Raw genomic sequence first — 25,107 nt, forward strand, 5'->3', positions numbered from 1 at the left:
CTCCCTGATATACTTCTGTGTGGATGTGAGCATTATCAATCTGTAGGAAATCTCTCAGAGAATTAGGAATCCTCCTTTCAAAGCCAACCAACAAGTAAATGTTCACATTATATCTAATCCATGATTTCTTCTCTCTCTCTCTCACTCTCTCTCTCTCTCTCTTTTTTTTTGGATTTTCATATTTTAAGTAGCTTTAAAAAAATTCTTACTAACTTCTGAAAATGCAGTAATTTAACTGTTTCATTTAAGAGACTTGCCTCTTAACTGATACAACACAGGACCCAGTCACATGAGTGAAATCACTGTGTTATGCCTATACTGGAATTTCCTCTAATGGCTGGGGCCTTTCTCTGGGATGAAATGAAACCTAGGTTCCAGCTCACTTCTCAGTGACCAAGTGCTGTGGAGGTCTAAAGCCGTGCACCTGCTTTCTCAGCTGCGTGCTGTAGCTGCTCACCTCTCTGACACAAAATTTACAGACATATAATTCATGCTGAGTGGGATAGGCTAATGTAATTACCGAGAAGACTGTGGTCCAGACCACTCTCTATCCTAAACGCAAAACACTGACTAAGGAAAGCGCTGTTTCAGCTCCCATCCCATCAGTGCATCTCCCTTTTATTGATGAAGAAACAGAAGTATTAGTCTGGATAAATTCTGACAGGGACAGGTGTCTTTTAGGACGCTGTCAGTGTCCCCACATGGTGCAGCTTCAGTAGGGGATGGCCTGGCCTCCTTGTCTGGTGGTTGAAGGTCTTGCCTGTGCAACATAGACATGCCTGCACCCCAAAACTGTGTGCTTGAATCATAACTGGATTTCAGTAGGCAACTGGTTGCCTTTAAAGTTAAGCAGTTCAGTGAGTTGTATCACCTGCCCTCCTTGGACAATTTTTTTTCCTTGCTATTTCTGGGTAAACAGCATTGTCCACAGTGAGAGTTATTTTTGATCATTATAGTAGTACAGTATGGATTTTTTGGATGCTACTTTATTTTCTTATAAAGCAGACAAAATAGCGTATACTTGTTATTGTTTTCCCAATGAGAGCTATGAGGAAGGAATAGAAAGAGAAATGGGTTTAGGCACACTTATTTTGTCAGAATATATAGTATTCTTCTGAAACTATTATTTAGTTTGTCAAGTTGGATATGAAATGACATTCAGTGATACACCTTCTGTTTATTATGTGACAACATCTTTGGGTTTATTGATTTACCTTCTTGGAAGGAAATTGTCTGAATAAAAATATATTTGCAGTTGTTACGAGTAAAGATTAAAAAAAAAACACACAAAAAACACAGCTGTTACAGTAACATTACTAATGTGACCTTGTGACCTGAAACAGCAAAGCCAGCGTTGTCTGATACAAGATGAAAACAGCGTGCGTAACAGAATGTACCAGTGCTGTTGGCAACTGGTACGTGGTGCCTGACTGTGCCTTGAGGGTACCGCTTGTCTAGCCAGACTGCTGTCTTTCCTGGACTCCCTCAGATGTCTCCTCTATTATATAAGAGCACCTGGGAGGGAATCGTGTACAGCTCTGGCAGAAGGAGATTGCTGCCCCACTGCCGGGTGCTTAGGTAGTCAGGAAGCATCCGTCTTACGGCTTTGTGCTGCCACTAGAAAGAGGACAGCAGTGGCCACTTAGCTGGGAAAGTTGGGTGGTGCTAACATGTTGGGTCATCTTGGAATGGGCAATAATGAACCAGGGCAAATTGCTCTGGTTTGGATCTGTGCAGAAGTAGCTGGGATTACCTGATTTGAGCTATATATTGCATGCACCTCTATCTTATCCCCTAGTCATACATAAAGTAAAAAAAATGGGCTCGGATGATTAGGAATTTATGGTGTTGTGCATCACTGTTAGGGTTTGGAATTTTGGTTAAACAAATGTGGACTTTTTTCTTTTTGTTAGTGATAGTGTATGCTATCAGAGATGATGTTGGAGACTTTTTTTTTTTTTAATTGGGTCTGAGTTGTCTGTAAGATATTCATAACTTTTTTTTAATGTGTGTTTGTTACTCTTTAGCCAGCTATTCTGTGACTGAACTCTGATGATGAGACAGGTTGCTTTTGCAGAAGACCATACTGATCACCAGAGATGAGGTGGAATCCATGAGAGTTCAAGGAAAGAAAAGAGGGAGGGTGAGAAAAAACCCTAAACCAAAGTATTCCAAAGAATCATTTTTAAAAGATTTCCACTGAAAATTGAATTTAGTGAATGATTTAAAACAATGTATTATAAATGTAGCATTAAATACAGAGGCACTAAATTTTTATATACTTAACAAAAAGACATTCAAATACAGAAATCGTTATAAATTTTGAAGTATTAAGAGATACAAGCAGGCAGCTACCTTATTAGGCAAAGTCCTGCTGTAAGTAAGCTTCAGATGTTAAGCTTCAGTGAAGAGAGAATTTCATTGCACTGTATGTGATAACCTCATGATGTGTGGGGAGGGAATTACTGCTCTAGTGCAGACATCTTTTCTTATCCTATAAAGCTGCAGTATTACAAATGCAGAGATCTTTTTGACAGGATACTCTCTTTCTAGCTCTAACCTTTGCCTTAGTTTATATTAATACTTGTCCTATGATCAGTTCTAGCTACAGATGTGAAAAGCTCACTACTTCTGCAGGCTCTGTCCTATGTTCCATTCCTTTTTAATTTAATTTTATTTTTATTTTTATTTTCTTTCTTTTCCCTCCTTTTTGACCCAACTTAGGCTAAAAGCCTGATTTCTCAAGCATTCTACAGATATTAAGTAACGTTATTATATTTCCTCCAGCATAGTCCATGTACAGTTTCTACCTACTGTTTTTACTTGCATGTGTTTGTACAGCATGTAGCAGAATAGATTCTTCGTCTCTGATAGGGGCTCCTAGTTACTGCTAAAGATCTACAGCTTCCTCATACAGAGCTGCAAAGAGCTTTAGAAAAAGCTTCAGTTGCTTTACAATACACTACTTGATTTTTCTTTTTCTCTTTTCATTTTTAAAATGTAATATTCCAACTTTTTTGTTTGCTCTTCCTTCATTACAGCACAATACAATTTTAGGTAAAAATTTAATAGGGGAGGATCATACTGCAGAAGCATTAAGTTATTTTGTCCAGCTCTGTGAGTGGTTACTTTTTGGTTGTTCTTAGCTGCTCTTAAGGCTCTGATTTTTGCCTTTCTATTTGGGATGCTTCCACATCATTTTATATGTTGCTTTCAAGATACTGAATATCTCTTGATTTATATTAGGGCAATTAATCTCGTATCAATAAAACCTTACCTTAAAATGCTGGGCAGATGGGAGAAAGCCGGTTTGCTTTTAGCAATCCCAATGTAGCTTGCATTAGATCTCTCAAGATAACTTGTTCAGCAGATACGTCTTCAGGTGCCCGCAAGGGAAAAGAGGTTAATTTTGGACAACAAGTTTCTTAAAACAGTGATCTGGAAAGTATTAGGGTTAACACCCAGTTGCAGCTTGTGTGTAGGGAAGCCCCATTTTACTCCTTAAAAGAAGTCCCTATTGAATCCATATCATCTTCTAAGAGGGGTTTTTGAGAATCAAAACAGTATGCTCAGAGTGCAGGAAAAGTTTCACTGTTTGGCTTTTAGTTTGAATCAGTGAAGTCGATGCTACTCTGCATTGAGACCATTTTGTTCCGATGTCTGTTATAAATGTAAGTTTTTCTTCGTCCTGTGCTTCCTCATTAATTAATGTTACAGTAATACCTGGGACTAATTGACTTGTTTCTGATCTGCAGCTAGATCTCAGTTAACACTGACCTTTCTCACTGTAATTTCATTGCGATCGCACATGTTGATTTGACTAATGGAGAAAATAGTGCTTTTTCCTCAGATTCATTCTAATTAAGTATTAAACAATTTACATGGATAGTGTGGGATATCTCTGTTCATGAATGATAAATATTAGTCAAATTATTGATTCTTCTGTTCCTTTTATGTTCCGTACGCAATCTGAAACTCCAGCCTCCTAAGCAGTAGCATGGATCTGCAGGATTTTAGGCTTTCCTTGGCTGCAGGCAACTGGCTGTGAATCAATAATGTAACTTTGATATGACTTTACTTTTCGTGCTGGATGACAGAATGCAAGTAGTAAATGGTTTTTGAAACATGAGCTGGGAATAGCCCTAGCTTGAATCAAATTAGATGTAGATATCAGGTTTGGTATCTGCTCACTGAAGTGTACAGAAAATTGCTCCTATTGACTTCTGTGTTCTTGGTCTCAGGTCCCCAGTATATTTGGTGTAACCAAGCACAGAGGAAGGAAGCCGGTATGATTGATAGCTGCCACACATTTGGCATTTAACTAAATTACCAAAGCTAGAGGATGTGTAAATCCTCTAGATTTAGAGGGGTGGGAATGAAAACTTAGCAGAACTTAGGCACCTGCGTTCTAGTAATTTTTGTTTTCACAAGAAGCAGGAAATATAGGTGACTTGCTTGTGTCGCTAGTCTCAGGAACAATCTTAAGTTCAAAAAGGTATTAAAAACTGAAAGATAACCAAATTTTTGTATTTCATCCAAGCAGTCTCCATAAAAAAAAGACAATTTTTCCAAAATTAATCATTCTAATTGTTTGAAACCAGTCATTTCTGCTAGTTATCTGGAGCAGACCAAAACCCCTAACTAAATACAGCGGTTGGCACAAAACCAGCACTCCTCCTCTGGGATGAGGATTTCTTGTACAGATGCAGGACAAGATCCTGCTCTTTTCCATCTGCACTTTGGATGAATTGCCTTCCTGCTACACTATAGCAATGAGGCCAAGGTTGATAGTTCTGCTTGTTTTCCACTCAAATGGGTAATTTATATGCCTGCTTAAAGGGGATTCTGCAGATTGTAAAAACAATCTCTACTGCAAAAACAATCTCTACTGAACATATAGGCAAAATGTGCCCTTTGCATTAAGTACTGCATTTGTATTTACTTTTTTTACTCAGAACTTCAAGTTAAAAATAGCAAAAAAAGAAAGCCAAAGCCCCCCCAAACCTAAAAGCATAAAAGTGTTAAATGAAAATAGAAAAATGTGTGTGTGATTTGCCTCCCCCCATTTTTTCTATAGTGTCAAAATTAGCAGTTACTTAAACTTACAAAATATCTTTTTCTCTTCTTGAGAAATTCTTAGCTTTTTTGTATAAATCTGGTGAACGCGTAAGCATGATTTAATGTAAAGCTGGTATGCTTTCAAGGGACTCTAGAGGAACACAGTTCCACAAGGTAAAATAACTTGAAGAAAATGAAAACTTTTCTTAGTATAAATACCAGTGAAAAACATTTAATATACTTTGTGTTTTTCATGTTTTTTCATACATGTGTTAGTATTAGACTGACTGTTCTGAAAAGTCATCAGGCATGTACTTAAAGCATCAGCCAGATGATATGTGATCACTTACTTCATATGTTTTTAAGCCTTAAGCCCTCCCCCCCCCCCAAAGAAATGAGGAAAACAAGCAAACAAACAAAAAAAAAAACCCCAAACCCCCCTTCAAACTCTTACTGATAATGGAATGATTTTCAATCTTTCACCTTATACCTCAAGCTTGAGGAAGAAACTATCCTGTGTCTTCAGGAAGGCAAGAGCTGACTCTCTTTAAAACACTCGCACTCACTCACGCTCACTCACTCACACTCTTACTTACCTTTTTTTCTATTAAAATATCTTTCATTCCCCAAACACAGACTCACTCCAGGATTTTCTTTGAATATATTTACATCATCAGACTTCAGCAGTCTTAAGATGGTTATTGGAATAGATCAGTATATCAAGTACAAAGAAAACCCTAATAAGGGAAAGTTAATATACAGTCAGAAAGGACTGGCTTTTTAAATCAACATTCTTTTCAGTTTGTGATTTCGATTGTGACACATGCATGTTTGTACATGGCCAAGAACAATGCTAAATGTTAGAAATAATTAAAAGCAATTGTAAAGTATCAGATAAATCCTATTCTCTTGAGCAATGCTGGTGTGATGCTTGGGATTTTCTTAGGGGATTTAATTTCTGATTTAGGAGGATGAACAAGATAAACTGAGATGCTTTACCTAATATATGAGTTGGGTTCAGTCCTCTTGCAGTCTCGCTTTTGCTTGTATATCTAATAGATAAACAATAGTCCAATAGATGGCTACTGCTAAAGCAGCTATAAGGACTAGGCTTGTGTGCTCTGCGACCCACATTCATTGTGGGGTCTCGTACAGTGGGTCATGCAGAATAATCTCTGCTCATATACTGAGGAGATCCTCTGTTGAGGATCTCCATGGCCCAGTTCCTTTCTCATGATACAGCTGAAAATCTGTACCTCTTTCTAGGTGTTACACCCAAGCTTGCATGTTATCCTTTGAGGTCATGTTTGGCCCTTAGTAGGAAATCTTGCTGCTGGTGGGCAAAAAATGAAACAAAGGCAAACCGAATAAATGTTAGGAATAAAGTTTATACACTATATAATCCACCTCTGATTCCCTTCTGACAGCTTTGTTGTGACCATGCTCAAATACTCTATGTCTGGATGATGATTTTGGAGGCACCACTTTCTTTTAGCCTTCAGCTGTGCACAACATTAAAAGTAAGTTACCTAGTCCTTAACGGGGCTTGTGCACTGCGTCTGGTTCTTCTTCGTTTGTGTTTTGATGGTTTATGCCATCAAATTCAGCACTGCTCTCAGAAAATGTTATGCAAAATCAAACTGTATCATGTTACGAATAGCTGTGTTATCACTTGCAATTTGCCCACCCCTGTTAAATCAAAGTTATATCTTGCTGTGTTCGAAGCAGCAGAACAAAGGGGAAATTGAACTCTTCATCTTAATCTTTATTATTAACTATAAATTTAAGCATCTTTCTGCACTATTGCTAATCCTCTGGAGCATTTTTTGAGAGCTCAAGAATTTATTTTGGGGTTGACATGCATGAAGAGATGGGAAAATGTATTCCTTGAACTAAAGTCTTTTAAACTTTTTCACTGATATCTGAGGTGTCTGAGGGATGGAAAGGAATGGAGAATTTGTCTAAAAACTCACTTTTCTTAGCATACAGCAAAGTGTGATCATTTTGCCAGGAAGAAAGGTCAGGATTTTAGGGTTTGTTTTTTCCCCTCTAAAAGTTTCTGGAGAGGAGATTAAGCTAGTACCTGATGGCAATGCAGAGAAGCCAAGTCGCATGTGAAATACGGATTCTCTGAGCATTCCTGAAATACAGTGTAATTCGCTGCTTGGGTGAGGAGAGGCAGTAAGCAACCATCACTAACACAGGCTTCTTGAGTGAGCTCACTTACAAGGCTGACCTGCTTCTGGATCTGTTGTTTCAGCAGTAGTTTTGGGCTGAATACAACTCTCCCTACCAAAGTTAGTGTGTATGAGTAGATGTTACCAGGGTTTGATCAAGAAAAAATTCTTACGTTGCGTAGGGGAGTTGTATAGAGAAATGGCTTTATTGTACACTAAATGTTATATTAAGCTCACTCCTTATCACCATATTTTGAAGTGTAGCCATTTGACCCATTTTCCATAATCTTCACAGAAGAATGAGGAACGACTCACATGTTCAGTATTGTTATCTATATGTATACATTACTAGTTCTTTCCATGGTTAGTAAAACCCTTGCAGTGGGTTTTATACCTTACATGATGTGTAGTGTCTCTGACTACGTTTCTAATCTACAGTTAGAGAGGTGTCGGGGCATAATAAGGGGGAAAATAGTGTAATACTAAAATTATTTCCTCAGGAGAAATTTTAGAGATCCCTTTCCTAACACTGTGCTTGTCAGCATATGGTAGATGCTTTCCTCCTTTAGGGAAACATCTCTCTTCCTTGAAGGATATGCTGGGAATAGTGAAACAGCTTAAGCCGTGCTGCTCTAGTGAATCCAGAATCTGTTTTACTGAATACTGAAAACTAATTTTCAATGGCTTTATAACAATGTTGGGAGTCAGAAGTCCTGGTTTTTGGAGGTAGGCAAATCTCCTAACTAATTTAGTAGGCCAGCAAGAGACCTCCTCCCATTCCTCTATCCTTCTCGCATCCTGCACGTAGAGGTAATGTTTCAGGTTTTAGCCATCGGAGTGCGTGTATTCTTTGTAGAAGGCAGAATGCTTGAAAGCCTAGTTTTCACAGCTATGATGCCTGAGACAGTAAAAATATTTACACAAAGCAAGGGAACATCAAACCCATACAAACACTATTTATTTAATCATATTTTCAGGAGCGTGCCACAAAACTTTGTGCTAATAATTCAGAGCAGACTGGCAAACCTTACTTGAACAAACGATTGAGTATATGAACCTTGACAGCAGAGGCTGCACGTGTCAGCATTTGAGTCCTTGTCTGTCTTTACTCTGGAGTGTTTTTGTGCTACAAAAGTAATTCTGTTCTTGACCTCATGCAGGAAAATCCTATTTAGCTTTTGAAACGTATTTAGGCCAAGCCATGAAGGAAAGGGGTGACAGGGGCATATCCTAGAACCTCCTGAGATGAGCTTAGAAGAGTTCTTTCTGCAGGAGAGCAGCTTTTTAAGTAAACATATATGTCACTAGTGTCCAAGAGCTAAGAACATCATGTTAGCCACCTGCACGTTTGTGTGATGGCTCATTAGGATTGATGTCACCTGAACCACTTAATATCTATACTGCCTTGTAATTTTGCTGCTGTCAGTCACAAGCATCAATCGTGTTTTGAACATGCCAGCAAAAGACAGCAGTTTGATAACATGCAGCAGCATATCCTCTAGGAAATCTGCCATATGCTCAGAACAGGTTGTATAGCTTCAGTATTGGCTGCCATGCAAATTGGAAATGAATGCTTTCCTGAAATAGAAGAAATGAAACTCTTGTGTGTGTCCTGAATGCACGTGTCTTTCTCCAACCTGCAAGCTGATCATGAAATTTGCATATAAGGGTGTTAGAAATACCTTTTATTCAGTAAATAGACTTCAGTATCTCCTGTGAGACTCTCTGTTTTATGATCTGGGTCTTTGTGGAGACAATGGTACCTGTACAATGGCCAGATCAAAAGAAGCAAGAAAAACTTTGGGATGACAGGCAATTATAAGGAATTATGATAAAATTGTCAATGACAAATTGTTAATTCTGCATATCAGAATTATGCTGAAGAGCATGATGTGCAATAAGAATATGTTGCTACCTTGCGGAACTGTATGTACTGTACAAGAATGAATCCAAGTCTGGAAATATTTTATTCACTTTTATAAAACGTTTTAAAATAATGTGATTAAAAACTATTATAATAGAAACATACAAATGTGATTTAAGGAAGGGCAGTATAATAGATGGGAGATAATGACCAAGAATAATTAATATTAAGAAAGTGGAAATTTTTGTTAAATATCAAAAAAAGATTTTTTCGGACAGAGGGGTCAATAAATGGTACCATATATAAGAACAAACTTGAATCAGTTTATGTTGGTACATTGTGCTGACCACATTCTTGTGCTAAGAAATAATTTTGCTACATTTTTAACATAACTATATCTGTATCTTCAGGAACAAAACTTTATTCTTTTTCCTTTCTATCAACTCTTATCCATCTTTTGTGTAATATTTGAGAACTGGGTAGAATCCATACACTTTATTAACCATATTGCCTTTCTACTAACAGCAGTGTAGACTTTATCATATGATGTTTGTTTCGTGCTCTAAATACGTTTGTTCTGAGAAAATGCAATAGCAGATTGACTAGAGAAAGCACATATTGCCTACATGGTAGAAAATAGTTACACTTCTTCATAAAATCTTGCAATCACTTTTCAGTTCTAAATGAATGTAAACCTCACAAGATTTATCTTATCTGCTTCAGTTTGTTTCCAATCTTGTTTTATTAATACAATGATAGTGTGTGTGTGTGTGTGTGTGTGTGTGTATATGTGTATGTATGTGTGTATATATATATATATATGTGTATGTGTGTATATATATATATGTATGTATATATATATATATATGTATGTATATATATATATATATATTTCCCCTCCTCTTCCCAGTCATGACAGTCTTCAAAACAGAGCCATTTCTCTAGGTTATAGTGAAGTATCTACCGTATCCAGAACAAATTTTACTGTCTGGTCACTGTCTGTTTCTAATGTCTGTAGCTTTCAGAATATAGTAGATGGGTGCACACCACCAAAAATGCCTTGTATGATGCCATTAGTGAAAGATTTAAAATACAGCTTTCAGCAAATACTTGCAATGTTCACCTAAATGATTACAATTTTAAAGATACCTGCTGCCCCCAAAATACTACCAAATTTGAATACCAAAAATGAGTTGTGTGGAACACTTTCTTTAAGGAGTGTTATCTTTGCTGCCCATCCATGAAAATATATTTGCAAACAATCATTTATGTATGTAGCAGGCCTTTTTTGTTTTTATTATTTCTATAGGCATGTGTTCACTTCATGGAGAGTTGCATTGCCTTCAAAAAAGACTGGCCCTTTAAGAATCAAAAAGTTCCAGTTTTTATATAAATACTTATATATTTAAAATATTCACAAACTGTAATGCAATCAGTATTTTCTTCAAGTATTTTAACCAATATTCTTCTGTTCAAAAGATGTATTTATGCATTCTGTCAAGAATCAACAGTAGCCATGACTAAACAATGTGGTTATAACTATTTGTGTGTAAGCTCAATACAGACAGATAGGACACCAGGTGCATTTTGGGAGTTTATTACCAAAAATTTATTATTATGATCCTTTTTGATTAAATTTCACATTGTCCCAACAGCTGGTGGATGGACAGATTTATTATGCAAACAGATAATATTATAGCTCAGCGTCACTGGTTCGGAAATTTCAGGGCCTGTGTGCATGTTTATCATTTGCAAATTCTTTCTAAAAGCATCAACTTTTTTACTGTGGAATATGCAATACTATTAACTCATTGTTCAGTTCTACTCACTGTTATAAATCAGGTCTCTAGAGGTATTACTTTATCTTGCTGGAAATTATGCTTCTGATGTATTAACTGGACTCGAGGAAAAATGACATGATTTTGCTGTTCCATGAAGCCCATATACTTTTCATCACATAATGTACAGATATTACATTCATTTTATGCATTTATGAATTTCTGGATGTATGTATGGACTTTTGTATTTTTACAGTTAAAATCTGGATTTTTCTGATGATTTAAAAAGTAACTTGACTTGTGCTGTCTCTTCTTGCAAAACTTAGTCTTACAGTTAAACGGAAATAATGTGAATTTTTGAAGTATATAGGTTCACGTGTAGTTAAATATGAGAGAGGCTTTCAGGAGCACCTAGGGTTCAGACAGTCAAAGGAAAGTGTCAAAATCTTGCTGGGATAAATGGGAGTTCCACTAGTGAACACTTGTGATTCCCCTGAGTTATCAGTAAGTTCAGTTGTAGGTATGTAAATCTAGCCCCCAAATTAGGCCTGTTCCTCATAATTACACTTGTAGCAGATTGACATAACACTTTTAAGGAGGCCTGTAAAATTTTTCCAACAGTTTTATTTTTATAATACCATAACACTATATAGAGTATTAGACAGAAGATGTGAGACACTGAAATTCTAATGCCGATTTGAAAAGTTTGAAAGAATTTCATGTTCTGTAGCTAAAAAGACAATGAGGAAAACTGGAATTTTCTGTTTGGACTTGATTCCTTGAAGAGTTAAAGACATTTGGAAACATCTCTTAAATATAGATCTCTTCCAGGTAGGATGTGATTTTTTTTGGTATGCTATTGAAAGTCTGTAACTGCTCCTGACAAAACATCAAACAGCTGTGAGCTCAGGTGCTCTAGTTAAGTGCAAATGCAATTGCTCAGAAGATGAGAGTATGCAAACAGACAGGTCAAATGACTTATGCAAGTAGAGAATGTGAGAGCAGAGAATAAAAATACATGGTTTTCTTGTTTGGGCTTTTTTGTTTTGTCCACCCAATGCGTCGCCCAGGGCACCGTGATGTTCCTGTTTTACTACATTGGATAGATCATGTTATCTGTTAAGCAGAGGAGTGTGTTTAGCTTCAGGCAGGTTGTTGGCGGTTGGGAAAGCTCCCTGCAGCTGCAAATTCATCCAAGTGTATCTAGGCAGTGGATTTTATAGGTCAGGGATACCTCCTGATAATACCTGTGACAAGATTTAAGAAAAAGAGGTTGGTTGACATTGTCAATGCTATGTTCACCCAGAAAGCAAAGTGGAAAACTAAAAATGAAAGCTGTGATCCACTGGACATGTTAATAGAGGAAAGGGAGATAATATCTGGAAGTCACAGGGTTCACAGAAACACAAGATTGGTTTCTGTTTCATGTCAATAGGATTACTGGAGATTTTAAATTTGGCAGTTTTCATATCCATTTTGCTTTAAAGATTATTAAGGTCCTACCAATGATATGATACAAAAATATAAGTTACCTATATATTGTTAATTTAGTCCTGTTAGACACATGTTACCTTACTGTATTAGTTTGATCTGTTTTAATTTAGGTAACTGCAGGATCATTGTAGAGAAAATAAAAATGGTTAAAATCTGAGCAAGCCAGATTGTAAAGCTGAAACTGAAAGGACGTGCTTGAAGTTGAAGTTTGCAGTGATGAAACACGCTACAGTGACAGCTGTAGGGTTGAAGACCTTGTTTTTGTCAAAAAAGATAGGCATCGCGTAGACTGCAGCAGTTAAATTGTCGATAATATTTAAGTCTGAATTCTAAATCTGATTTAAGCCTAACCCAGAAATCCTGGATTATCATTATTATTGTCACATATCTGTAGTTCATATGCCTTTCACCTATGTAAATATTAGTCTGAAACCTTTAAAGGCCAAATGCTAAAGGCCAAATCACTGTGCAACTCTTTTAGCATTGCCAAGTTTTGTACTTATATAATACCTAGAACTTTCCAATAAGGTCTGCAAGGTTTTGAATCTGAGCTGATAACATATTTTCATAAAACAATGAGAAAGAGCTGTTTTTTATATATTGAACATTTTTCCTTGAACTACAAAATTTAGAATTTGGAAAAGTTTTGATGAATGCCATAGAATGATTAGATTTCACTCTGTGTTTACAATTTACTACCTCTTTTACTCTAATTTTGATGAGATGTTATTTAAAAAGAAAAAAATCCCAACGTGGATAGAAAAACACTGGACCAAGTTGCCTGGCAAGGAATTTCCAGCCTTGGACATATTCAAGACTTGGCCAGATAAGGCCCTGAGCAACCTGACTTAGCTGGCCCTGCTTTGAGTGGCAGGTTGGACCAGATGACCTCCAGAGGTCCTGTCCAGCTTAAATAGTTCTGTGTCATCTACTGAAGCTGTCAATCATTTTGCTTATTCTCTTTAAAAATAATGTACACTTTTAACGGTTCCAAAATGATGAGAATATTTTCCCCTACAGATCATAGAGTTAGGACTTGCGTCACAGTCTCTTTCTCTCTCTCTCTCTTTTTTAATGATAGTCAGAGTTTGGTATTTTTAAATTCTTAAGATTGTCCTCTTCCTCAGCATGTGTGTGTGCTGTAGGCTATCCTTGAAACTAATTTTAGAGATATGCTCAGGCATCCAGGTTCAGCGTATACCTGCTGGAAGTGCTATGATACTGCTCCCAATAGATGATAAATTTGTTATTTGAAAAAGGATGCTGTGCGTTAGCCCAGTAGTCTTCACATCAATATTGCCAGAAGCCTGGGACATGCTGGAAGGCCCTTTATTTATTTATTTTGATCAAACCTTCCAGGACACTTTTTTTTTTTTTTGAGGATGAAGTTTTTAAACTATATACTTGTCCAAATACCTCAAAATATTTAACTTAAAGTAATTGCTCATGATTTTTTTTTTAGGTTTTTGTTTAGAAATACAGCAATATCTAGTGTCTTCTGAGTGTGTATCTAATAAGAAAGTAGATCAAGTATATGTAAATACATGTATCAGTATATGCTCATATGGCCATCAGGTTAAATTATGAGTGCAATGAGTATCTGAAAACAGAAAGAAGCAGAACGTATTTAACGTACTAAGTACTCATATTGTGCTAAGACTTCCTGGCAGATGAATATGTTTGTGTGAAATTTGCACAAACTTTATAATTCACAACTGCTGTGTTGGAAACTCTTCACTTCTCTCTTCTGAGATTATTAATAAAAAATTTAATTTCTTGAAGGACCTGTATTCTAAAAATATTTTGGTGATCCTAGACAGGCACACTGTGTAGAAGAGCATAGATGTGTGTTTAGCTTAAAGCCAACCATTAACTGCCTTGACATGGATGGGCTGTAAGTCCACAGGCTTTACTGGTGGGCTTACTTGGGCTTAGGTATCTAATAGTCTGGACTGGATGGGTTTTTAGGCACTTCTCTGTGTTGAGCCCTAAATCTGTACTGAGGGGAGAACCATTCCACGTTTTCCATGCTACTGTTATGCCAGAAAGGATGAATAAAGTATTTATCTCCTAATCAGCCTTCTAATATGAATTTATGGAGTATGTGGTTTGTTTTTAATTTACTTTTGCTAGTAGTGTAGCTATTGCTATAATATTGTATTTTAGGTCTCTTTGCAACTTTGAGTGAAATAGCTTCTTCATAAAATTTAATAAAGTAAGAAGAATTATCTTGGGGCTTCTGTGGAGTAACTTTCATTAATATTGTTTTCTTATCTTCATTTTTTTTAAACGCATCTCTTTACCTTTTTTAAAGCTCCAGTTATAACGGCTCAAGTACTGTTAGAATTATTTGTACACTATGAAACCAAAAACACTCTGATCACAAATACATGTAGAAATATCTTTTCATGCCCATTTGAAACTTTGGTAGCAAACAAAAATATATAACCTTTTAACAAATACTTTGGCATAACCTAATGACGTTTACTATTTTGATACCGCTGGCACTGGCATTTGTATTCTGCATGTCAAGCACTATGCAAAACACATTCATAAAGTTAACATTAAATCAGGCTTGCTACCTGAGGGTTAAGTAATAAAATGGGTCATATTATTATGGTGGTTTGTATTCTGTTTCCTACTGGCCTAAGCTCCCTGCTATTTCTAAGTGCAGTTTGTTCCTACAAAAATTAACTCTCTGAATATTATTCATGGACCACAAAATAAAAAAAGGCTAAAAAGAATTGACGTAAACCCCAAGTTATTAAGATGAAACAGTCCAACACTGTTATTTATTCCTATTATTTCTTAACAGCTGTTGTGTAAGAAGCCATCATGGCAGGTTGCAGAAAACCCGGAGATGTGGTGTTAGTTTTAAAGGCTAGTTTTAGAGCAAAGAATCACTCTGTAATGGATTGGATGAAGAGGTTGTTATTCTCGTGGATGTCATTGCAAAAGTGTAAGGCTTTCTAAGGAGATTAAAAAAAGAAAGGTTTCTGGATACTTAGATGATTTAGACACACTTCTGGCTTAGATACCATGCAGCTCAGGGCTTTTTTTGGTCAAGTTTTGAATATGTCCAAGCAAAATGTTACTGTGTGGGTAAACAACATGATACAATATAATGAGCCTACTTTTTGTTCTGTTTATTTTACACTACTGTAAAAGCAGTTTAAGCTATCAAAGCTATTAAACTACCAAAAATCAACTCAAAGTTAGGCAATTTTAGTAGATTCAAGGCTCCTTGATCATGTAAGGTAGTTTTGTTCCTATGTGGAGGTAACTGAAGGAACCTCCTATATGAAGGGCTTTTTCCACTGCTTTTTCAGGGCATTGGCATGTAGACAGTCTTCAGCTGAAGAAAGACCAGAAGTTATTAAGCTAAGGTGGGTTTTGCAGATTTCTCAGCAATTTTTTGGCATAGCACATGAAGGAGATACAAGAACCTCGAAAGGAAACACATCCTTCAGAAGGACAGTGTTTAGCTGGACAAGTTTAAGGAGAAAGTTGATGCTCAGCTGTCTGCTATATCTCATCTAGTAGAGAAAACTGAAGGTGTTGCTTAGAGAACTGGATCCATGTCCAATCCTCTCGGCTGAGCTGATGATGGTGTGCTGATGTAGTGGGGTGGAAGCTGCTCAGTGAATTCCTCTGCTACCATCAGTTCAATTGGTTGTTTTGGCCAGATATTTGGGAATGAAGTAGGCAGGGTAGTCCTCTGTACTGAGAGAATTTCACTTATCACCTATTCTGTGATTGCGTTTTCAGTCTCACAGCTCAGATTCGTTATCTTCCTGTTGCCCTCCCTGAAGAGTTCATCAGTTGGACCAAGTAGGAGACAAGTGTGAATTTCTGATACCCTTCCTTGTGTATGAGACTTGGGTGGTCTTGGGAAACACTTGCTATTTCCATTTTTCATTTGGAATAGCTTTCAGATACTGGATTTTTTTTCCCCATGACTTGGCATTGGAGTTCATGTATTCTGGTCTGGGAGCCGCTCCCTTAACAATAAGAATATAATAAGAATAAGATTTTTTCAGGATACTGATAAGTCCAAAAGCTGAAGAGACAGGTATTGTGAAATTAATGGTTTGTGTCAATATAAATGAAAATTATATGATAATGTGGAGTTAAGAGGAAATTAAAGTTGCACTGCAAACCATATATTTTAAGATTGTCAGCATTTAACTTTGCAAACTTGAGCTGGATGGTTTTTTTTTTTTCCCATCTGAATTTCATTTTAACTTGAATACCCAAAGTGAATATGTTCTTAACAAGTGTTTATTCTTTACTTGCATGTAAATAATCTGCTATGATATGATAATGCCTATATAGCTAATAAAACTATTTAAGAAAACCCTCTAAGATAAGAATGAAATAGCATATAGTGTTTCTGACTTAAAATGTTCGAGGCACTTCTTATCACTATTCTTGCATGTTTTAAAGGGTGAAGTTCTAATCCAGTTTGCTTTCACATTCGATAAAGTTCAGTGACCCACTTAATACAGTTTAAATTCTTGGATATAGATTATCCCATTGGAATGAATAGGTCTAGTTTTATTTGAGGTTAAACTCATATTTCATAAAAACAGATATTTTACTGTATAAAATCCTACGTTTTTTCAAATGGTAATGTTTCGTATCTACTCTTCAAAGGGGCAAATGACTGTACTGAGGAAAGGTCGCTAAATTACTGGGTCTTAAGCTATACCTTCTGTACTGTTACTCTCTGTTCAAATTAAAATTTAAGGACATCTCCCATACATATGATTGATTGACTTAAAAGTCATGCAGATAAACCCTCATAGTACTTAAAATCTGTTCTTTAGAATTGACTTTTGTTATTGTTCTTATGCAGGGTTTAGTGGTGACTAGAAAATTTTGATGTTAGTTCAGCCCTTGTCATAAAATTGAGTGCACTGTATACTTGCCTTTCCAGTGTCAACTAAGAGACTTTTATTCACTCTTTTGATTATGCAGTTTTTACTTGTTTTGTGTTTGATTTTGAATTACCATACGTTTGTAGGTTTATGATTATTTTAAAATAGAACTATTTTGCATGTGAAATCATTGCTCCAAGGATACTTCGTGGTAAATGCTAGATATTTAGAATCATGCTTAAGGGCACATTTAGCATCACAACAGTCTCTGATAAGCAGAAAGTAGGTCACATTATCCAACCATCACTAGGATATTTGGTAAATTTCAGAGTCTTGTGCTTTGCTAATAGTAACATTTTGTGGAGCACTGTAAGATACTTCTGTAATCAGGCTTTGTTAAATCATACTGGGCTCAGCTTGGCACAGTGGAATGCTGCATTTGTGAGAGTCCAAAGAGTTAATTTCATCGAGAGTGCCAAAGCAGTTAAGTTTTTCACCAGTTAATATATTATTTGCAAATTTGTGATTGTCATCACGAGACATTTTGAAATACGGAGAACAGATTAGTTCTCACAGACCATTCAGAAGCCAGCGATTGTCCTGTGCCGAGATTAAAATGTTGACTAGTCGGCCAAAAAAGGGGGGGCAGAGGGGAGTAGGGGAACCCTCTCTCTTGCACATATGCAGCTAAACCAAAGACATAAATGGATACTTTTTCCTTGTCTGACGTGCACCTTGGCCCATGCAACTCTGTCCATTTTGATGATGTGAACAATTAAAATTTGAGGACAAGGATCACAAGCATTCCTCAGCTATGAAATCAAGGCAGTATAGCCATTGAATACAAATGAATTCCATCCTTAGTGTATCCCATTTTGTACCATCTATAGTTACATGAGTCAAGTACTTCAATGACAGGAAGGCTATACTTACACTGTAGGTTTTAGGCATGTCATACTGGTGCTTCAGGAGGGAAAATCACCTTTTCCACTTCAAAATGGGGCAAGGTAGAAAGATATCGCTGTTCTTACCATACACTTCTCCCTCAGTTTCTCCTTGCTCATCTCTGTATATATGTCAATCTAAACACAGGAGGACAGAAATTCTTCTGAGGTACCATATGCCGCTTATCACAGTGGGTTGTTATGCCTTCCTCTTGCTCATCTCTTAAAGCCAGGCTTGATACTCAGGAAAGCAAAATTGCCACACTGGCGGTTGTCTTCTCCTCTCTGGCTGGGGATTGATGTCTGAAATTCTTTTTACTGAAAGGGTTTTTTAATTTGTAGATTCTGCAGTTGAATTTGAGTGGCACTGGAAAAAAGGCACAAAAGCCAGTCCCACAACTAATACCTATTAATTTGTGTGTAAGTGGCTTTCCATTGATTCTGTTCTGCTGCTCTATTAAGAGAGATGATGTGAAAGCCTGGTGTGAGGTTAACTGAGGGAACATGAAAAATATGGTGGAACGGAGGAGCGTATCAAATAACACTGGTGGCCCAAATTGTATGCCTTTTTCCTCTTTTCTCAGGCATTTCTGTACAGTTACCATATGATTTGAAAAAGGCAGGATTCTAATGGTAGGATTTTCAGGGTAAGAGGTCCTAAGCCTGTTAAAGACAATGGATTCCTCCCATCTACCACATTAATCTGCATGATATATAACTTACTATCCTTCATATGTCTGTCTTTTCACATTTGTGCGTGTTTTGGGCAGCCTAAAAGTTTCTTTCTTTTTTTTTTTTTTTTCCCTGGCTGTATGGAGTTATAGGAATTTGATAACTGAAGATATGTAAATAAATATGGATCCCAGACTATTCTTACAGTTTAGCTGATGGTACCCTCTGAATTTTCTTAACAAGATTGCCTGGCAGATTTCCACCATATATTTTAAGAGGAGGTGATTAATTATGTTTTACAAATAGAGAGTGGATGCACAGAAAAATGCTCATTATTCCTAAAACTGACTGGAAAAAAATTCCTGTTCTCTCAAATGACTACTAAAGAGCTTTGGTCCTTTTTTCCCTTCTCTTAAAAAAAAGAAGGGAAGTGGTGTGGTTGATAAATTCATTCTCCTTGCATATATTTTTCCAAAGTAATCAACATGTTCAAGCACACGTTGAAATTACAATTGATAGAGATCAATTTGTTATTTTTATGGTGTTACTTTATTACATGCTCTTGATGCAAGGAGACTACAAAATGTAGGGGGTTTTTATGTGGTGTGTGTAGCAATATGTGACAGAGGAACTTTGACTGATCTCACTCAACTTTGGGTGTTTACAGGATAGATGTCTAAATCTGAAATATTTGTATATAGTATTTGTACATTGGTATTTGAAGTATTCCAGTATGGTCAGTGGAGAACTGCTTCGTAGAAGCCCTTTACAGAGAGATTCATCTGCCCTAAGGTAGGTGTCCATTTGCAGGCAAGCTGGAACATTACGCTTCCTCACCTAACAGAGCTGGGTATGAAATTCTCTTTTCAAAATAAAGCTCAAAAATACAGTAGATTTCAAATGAAGACAAAGCATTTTTGAAAACCGCTAGTCTGAATTCAGAGGAGGAAAAATGTAAAAATAATTACTCTTGTGTTTAACATGGGAGAGAGGGATTTGTGCTCCAGAGAGGAGTGCACTATGCAGCATGATGCAATAGTCAGGTGGAAATTCCTGTCGTATAGAACACTAAAGTTCAGCCATTATATGTATTTTTTTTTCTTTTTTTACAGCATAATCACAGCATGAAATTTTACTTTTCTGTGATGGTTTCATTTTTGAATGATTTGAACATTCAGTTCATTATTATATCCCATTGGTGGGATGTACTGATTTAGCATAATTTTTGTTCTGTGTTTTTGATTTCTCTATACCTATTAGCAAGACTATATTATACTTATTGTCATAGATCCTTAATATTCTAAAGTCCATAGTGTTCTGTAAAATTACTGGCTGCCAATATTTAAATATCTAGACTGTGGTATACAATAACTTTTCATGCTTTCTTACCAATTGCATTGATCTTTTATGTCATTTAAGGCTTAATTATGATTAAGAATATATAATAAATTCCACCTCACTTTAATAAATCAGCCTTACATTTGCTTAGACTCCTTTATAAAGGACTTCTAAAAATGAACAATTTGAACTGTTACAGCTCAAATGAGAAGAATTTCAAGTAGGGAATATTTTCCCCCATACTTCAAGGTGCTGCCAGACTTTGAGGTTTTAGTTTTAAAAGAATTCCCTTAAGAATAAATGAATAAAATTTAAAAGATTACTTGATCTAAATTCAATATTTTATTTTGTTTAGTCACAGTATACCTTCAGCAAGTCTTGTGAACACTGTGAGGATCCTTCATTCCCTCCTTGAGATATTATGGAGCTTCTTAGGGCCTTGGTCCTTATGGATATGTAAATCCCATATCTGCAGCTTTAAAAGAACCACCTGCTTCAGAATACAAACTGTTCGTATTCATGCTGCATTAAAAACAACAAAGCCAGAAATGTGTGTCTGTGCACACAGTTCCATTCAGAAGTAGTAGTAAAACTGTTGACTGACCCTAAAGCTCTTCAATGAGTCACAGATACCTCTTTCAAATTGGCAGGTGCTATGCAAGGTGGGTTTAGGACTGGTAGCGGCACCCTCCTCATGTAACCTGGCTTCGTGTATAATAGTGTTAATGTGAATAGATCCCAAGATTTTCCGCTTCTCCTTCTGTCATTAGACCCTGACCTGTGTAAAGATCATGCGGAAGATGATAGACTTTTTTGGATGGTGGGGGCTTGTATTGGGCAAGTCTGCATGGTGAATTTTCTTTCTTCAGACGCTTTGGAGGGAGTAATCAATATAGGCATGTGGTCAGATTTTAAAGTCTGTTCCCTGTAAAATCCCTGAGGGAAGGCAACAGAAAAAGATTCATCCCTATGGGCATATCCATTGCCACTACTTGCAGCTATTCGCACTTCTTAGTATTAACTGGGGTAAAACATGTCTAGGACTTTGTAATGCTATGAATTTGGTGGTACGTAGTAGGTGACTGTACAATATGCATCCTTATTTTTTGCCTCACACATTTTAATCCCCAGGAGAAAAGGGTGGAAGAAGGATTTTTTTAAGAAGGAAACTGAATATTGGACCAAAGTTATTTTTCTCCGTGTTTGTGCCTTCTGCTTGGGCTTGAAGCTTTTGGGGTTCTCATCTCAAAGATTTTCTCTATAACCTGGGTTAAATCAAGGAATTGCATGTTTTTAACTGTACAATTTGCTTTTAGATTGAATTCATTATAATAAATAAGGGCTTTTGATAACATATATAAGTGCTTCCTTTACAGATTCATTCATTTTTAAAAGCTAGGATAACCACTGTAAAAAGGATAATAGTAGAAAGGCTGAAGTGGTAGTCAGAGAAGGAAAATCATTCTTCAAATCAAAGAATTGTAGATTCCTACTGTGATTTGGAGTTATCAAGTATGACATGACCTTATATTATTTCACAGTTCTGACTGTAACCTTAGTAACCAGGTATCCATAGTAACATAGATATTCCAGGGCAATCTTCTGATCAAAACCATTTTATGATCTGATTTCTGAAGTTCTGGTACACTATATTTCTTATATTCAAGATGAAATTAGAGCCCAACATTTCCATCTTTTGAATATTCTTTATCCCACTGCAGAATCCTGTTCCCGAAAATATCTGACTGTCAAACTTTCTGTCTTCTTGTCAATAAGAGGTATTGTACTGCATGTAGTTAGAGCAGGGAAAAGATTACTGTAGCTTACAGTATATAGGGTGTATTGAAATTGCTTGAATTTACTTCAAGTTAATGTTACCTTTTAATAAAAATGAAAAAATGTCTTCACATTTTCATAACTTTTGAAAGCAACGTAAAATAGTTGACCACTAAGACATTGTTTGAACATTCTGAAATAAAAATAATAGCGTGAGCATGCAGTATAAAAATTAGAATGCAAAGGCATCCAGCTATTCATTTGTGTTCTGAAATAGAGGTGGCTTGGAAAACACTTGATGCTCTCAAGCCATCAGTGTGAGTGTTTCAATTCAGGGAAAGCCAGTAATGCTCAGCATCTTGTTGAAGTGGTTGTACTTACAGTCCCCACATTCCTTAAAATTCCTTAAAAGTGGGAAGTACAGTAAGTGATAAATTATTGGAGGGGCTATTATCTTTAGAGACATGATCAACAGGCTTATTGCTTTGGGGCTTTAAGCCTTAGATTATAAGATGGGTGTTTGGTGACTGGAAGCTTTCTGGATTGTAGATCTGAATTAACGTTTTGTTTAAAGATGAGTGTTCTTTCTATGAAATCCTTTTCAATGTGCTATACAGAGAACAATATTTGTAATGTTTAAATTAATTCATTAAAAGAAAAGTATTGCCCTTAAAAAAAAAAAAAAAAAAAAGCAGTAAATCTATCTTGCCAGAACATGGTTTCTTCCTTTCCCCGCTAATTTTCTTTTTTCAGGAAGGTCATTTTAAAAATTCTCCTTCAGCTTTCAGGCTCGTTTTTTGTAGTGGACTGGGGAGAACCTCTCCACAACCCATACCTAATTTAATCTGAAAGGTTATACATTTGTATTACTAATGGAGTATTTATTATTCATGAATATTGTAATTGCATGATATTGCCTCAGATGATCTTTTAACGTATTAGCTTTATTATTTCTGATAACCTTCTTCTCTAATGTAAGTAGGGTTGATGATTTTTTACCTTCTGCTTATAAAGTTATTTTTTAGTTGTAAATTGTCTACATTTTAATTTCCTTATTTCGGACTGTACATATGGGAAACAGGAAGGGAGGTGCACATTAGTGCCCTGCATTGTCATGATGATCCAGGTTAAGGACACACTTTAAGAACATTGCATTCAGCTTTCCACTGTACTTTTAGCTGAACAAATGTATCTCAATCCGTATTCTCTGCAGCTTGCACTAAATCTATGACTTTAACAACTATTCAAATTACAGTCATGACGATTTACCTGTTTTTATTTGTTTTTCATAGCTAATGCTTTGCATTGCTACAGGTAAGCTGTTGTCCCTTCAGGGTGGCAAAGCTTCGGTGCTGACTCTCGGTGGTCCAGGTGACAGTACTGAAACTGAACCCTACAATTTGAAGAACTGGATAAAGGTAAGATGATTTCCCCCCGGCCCTGCCTGCCCCGCAAAGGAGTCAGACTTTTCTGTGCATTGCACTAGATGGACCTTTCTGATGATACTTAGGATAAATTGTTTAATTAAAAGAATATGAAAGCTACCCTGCAGAACTGACAAACCTCATCAGAGCTGAGGCAAGTAACAGCATATGCAGATCACTAGGTTATTTATTGGGTGACGCATAGAGAAAACAGTGGATATTTACCAAGTATTTATTCACTGTCTTGATTGGCTAGTTCCTTTTGGGTGGGTTGACAAAATTTGGAAGGCTTAGAATGAGAATATAAGAGAGAAAAAACAGGCTCTTTCAATCCATTTGATTCTGAGAATCAGGCACTCTTGGCTAAGTTGGAAAAAAATGCAGCTAAATAAAAAAAGTCATTAGTGAATATAAATGAATATGAATATAAATTGAACACTTTCACATGGATGAAAAACTTATGTAAAATTGTTTTGCTATAATGCTTAAAACAGCATTTTAGGAAAAGGAGAAAAGTTTCTCCATTGCAGATTTGGTTATAGAAAAAATTCTTTTATGAAGGTAGGAAAACATCATGGTGACAGCTTAATTCTGGTAATTATTGATAAATACAGTTTTTTAGAGATGGCTAATACACGTTCCTAGTGGCAGATTTATTCATTTTAAGGCTAACATGAACCAAATAAATGAAAGGGATATGTTAAGTGATTCTTTAAAGTTTAGAATGCCACACCTAATCACTGATGTAAATCAGAATGCAGTAATAAATTACACAGATTTCTCCCCCTTCTAACGGTGGTTTGTCTCTGTTAGGAAGGCAGATCGTGTACTCTCCTCTAGCCTTCATTCAAATCAGTAGACTGCATAATCTGCAAAAAAAGAGGCATAATACTGTATTCTTTTTCCTTTTATGTGCCATAAAGTTACCCATCATTTGTAAGATCAAGAGAAGTCCCAAATCAGAAGAGAATGAGGCCAGGCCTGAGGTGTGTTATGCAGTAATACTAGTAAGGAATTCTTTTGACACAATTTTTGATCAGAAAAGCACAGCTTAATCAAAACTGAACCAGTTTCCAGGCAGCAGTTCTGAAATGTTGTTGAAACATTACCCACTTAAAACAGCTTTTCAATTTAAAATGTAATTAGTTGCAATAAAACTAAATATTCCACCTAACAAAATAAAACTTTTTGGTTTGACTGTTAATTAGGAATAAAAGTTTGGGTTAACAGCATCACCCATGATTGCCAAACGTGGCTGTAGAATAGGTCATAAATATTAGAATTGTGGACATAATGGTTCTGTGACACTCTGAAATGATTAAAATTTTCTGAGGCAGCTTATAGATAAAGTAACTGTTTAATGCTTTCCAAGGTAACATCTGAGCATGGTATTTTTTGCCTGATAGAAGCAATTGCTATAGCAATTAAGGAAGCCCACTCTGAAAAGTCTAGGTTTATTCTGAATTCAAAATGAACTTCAGAAAATATTAAGTCAATTAGTAAATTGTTTCTTTACTTCTTTAAAATGCATTGTCTTAGCAGATCTGATTACAGATGGATCTTTTATTGAATATAAAGGAGCGAGACACTTTTCAGATTCAGAATGTCCATTTAGCTAGACCATCATCATGATAATCAGAGATCCCACAAAGTTTTACGTTTTGAATCCTGTTTTCGTACCTTCTGAGGTACATATGAAGAT

The sequence above is a fragment of the Dromaius novaehollandiae genome, chromosome W, assembly GCF_036370855.1.
Source record: "Dromaius novaehollandiae isolate bDroNov1 chromosome W, bDroNov1.hap1, whole genome shotgun sequence".
Classification (NCBI taxonomy): Eukaryota; Metazoa; Chordata; class Aves; order Casuariiformes; family Dromaiidae; genus Dromaius; species Dromaius novaehollandiae.